Source organism: Silene latifolia, chromosome 1 (assembly GCF_048544455.1).
Source record: "Silene latifolia isolate original U9 population chromosome 1, ASM4854445v1, whole genome shotgun sequence".
Lineage (NCBI taxonomy): Eukaryota > Viridiplantae > Streptophyta > Magnoliopsida > Caryophyllales > Caryophyllaceae > Silene > Silene latifolia.
This window is the reverse complement of record NC_133526.1, coordinates 58,879,437-58,881,811: the sequence shown is the minus strand read 5'-3', so window position 1 is coordinate 58,881,811 and position 2,375 is coordinate 58,879,437. Positions and strand designations below refer to the sequence as shown.

At 42.2% G+C, this 2,375-nt stretch overlaps 1 non-coding gene across 1 annotated transcript; it reads left to right on the top strand.

Moving 5' to 3' along the window:
- The first annotated feature begins 1,437 nt into the window (after nucleotides 1–1,437).
- LOC141622175 (small nucleolar RNA R71) lies at nucleotides 1,438–1,544 on the top strand. The gene has a single exon (XR_012532890.1). It is a non-coding gene; the product is annotated as a small nucleolar RNA R71 (small nucleolar RNA).
- Nucleotides 1,545–2,375: the final 831 nt, after the last annotated feature.

Sequence of the window (2,375 nt, the reverse complement as noted above, 5' to 3'; positions counted from 1 at the left end):
ACTGTCCTCTGCAATGTCCAAAACAACGAAATCGACAGGAATAAAAAACTTACCCACTCGAACGGGTACATCCTCTAAGACTCCTATAGGTCTCTGAGTCGATCTATTTGCCATCTGAACGGTAATATCGGTCACCTTAAGTCTACCAATATTTATCCTTTCGTAAATAGAATATGGCATGACACTGACACTGGCCCCTAAATCACAAAGGGCCTTCCCAATTTCGTGGTTACCTATAGTACAGGGAATTGAAAAACTACCCAGTTCCTTTAATTTGGGTGGTATGTTAATTTGCGAAAGAGCATTGCATTCTTCCACAAAAGCAACATTACCATCATCACGAAAGTTTCTCTTACGATTCAAAATGTCTTTCATAAATTTAGCGTAAGAGGGTACCTGGGTAATTAGGTCAGTGAAAGGAATGGTTACCTCGAGATTCTTGACCATCTCCAAAAACTTACCAAACTTGCGCTCCAGCTTATTATTCTTTAAACGCTCCGGATACGGGACTGTAACACTTGTCGTAGGATCAGTAACCTTCGGGTTCCGTAAGTTTAAAACTTTCGTCAAATCATCAATAAGTGTAGAATCATGCAAACTAGTTGACGGATTTGCGTCCTGTACTGGAGACCCAGTCGATCGACTGATAGGAGTGGTCGATCGACCAATCACACTGGGCGTGAATAGTTCCTGGATAGAGACTGATTCATCAGGAACCTCAGTCGATCGACTGAGGTTGGTGGTCGATCGACCGCTTGTGCTGGGCGTGAATAGTTCTGGTCAGAAGCTTTTTCATCTGACGCTCCAGTCGATCGACTGATTGTAGTGGTCGATCGACCAGAGGTACTGGCAATTGAGCTCGTTTTTGCACCAGAAATTAAACTAGCCTCCCTATCATTTCCCGAGTCTCATCTTGGCTTATCGAGACCTTCATAAGAGAGGTCGCTTCTGAGATTAATGGCATTAATCGTTTCAATTGTCCCTTCACATTTGCTTGAAGAATTGGCGACTTGCTTAGTCTCTATATTCTCCAACTGCTTCACAAAATTCTTTGTGGACTCAATCCCGGCTGCTTCTATTTTTGCCACTTAAACCAAAAGAGTTCGGACCATTTCTCTCAATTTCGCGGTCTCATCTGAATTATGGACAGGAATTTCAACTCTTTCCTTGGAAGCTTCAGAGGCCTCGAGCTTCTCGAGACGGGCAGTAATAGAAGTAATGAGTGTCACAACGGCACTCATTTCATCACTTTGCTTGCGTGATTTCCCACGTGAACTCCCAAACTTAGCTCTATGGACTGCCATCTCCTCAATAGTGTTCCAACCTTTATTCTGACCGGTATTGTTTTGGAACCTACCATTCGCAGCTGCGTCCAGGATGACTTTGTAATCATCATATAAAGCATTGTAGAATAAGTTGCAAAGGTACCACTGCTGGAAACCGTGGTGAGGGACAGACCGAACCAAATTCTTGAAACGTCCCCATGCTTCACAAAATTCTTCATCAGGTCCTTGCTGGAAATTTATAATTTTACTTCTCAAGGCAACTGTCTTTGCAAGTGGGAAGTATTTTTTGTAGAAGGCCAATGCGAGAGATGTCCAATCTGTGACTCCAGCTGCTACCCTATCAAGGTAGCGGTACCAATCTCGCGCAGAATCATTCATGGAGTATAAGAACATCACCCCCTTTACTTCATACTGAGTCACCCTGGCCGGTATAGGTATGGAACATCAGTAGTCTGTGAAAATTTCCATATGCTTCAAAGGATCCTCGTCTGGTAGACCAGCAAACTGATTTCGCTCCACTAGATCCATATAAGAGGAATGAAATTCGAAGAGACCGGTGGTAGGGGTAGGTAACAGGTGCCCCTTTGGAAGGTGCTGCTCTTTTGGCTGAAGATTGTCATATATCGTAGCCATATTCGCAAAACTGAGAGTACTCAAGCCTTCCTTTCAAAAACCTATCTTCTAACTGTGCAGAAGCAAAACTAGAAGCAAGGGTAAGCAACGGTCTCAAGGAACCAAAGTTCCTTGAGACAAGAAAAATAAACTAAAAATAAAGCAAACAGAATTACACCGTCTCCCCGGCAACGGCGCCAAAATTTGATACCGTCGTTTTGTATCAAAATAAAATATATAATTCCAAACTAAAACTATAGCTAGTGATAGTAAGGGTCGAACCACAGAGAGACAAGGTCAATTCTATTTGCTATTTCCAGTCTATAAAAAGTAACAATTAAGTGGGGGTTTTGAAATTGTTTGATTCTAAAAACTAATTGACAAAATAAGAGAATTCGCAAATAAGATAAAAGAGAGATTAGGAACTTCGGTTCACCATGGCTAAGGTCGGGTCAAAAGGTAGTAGATGTCTTGTAA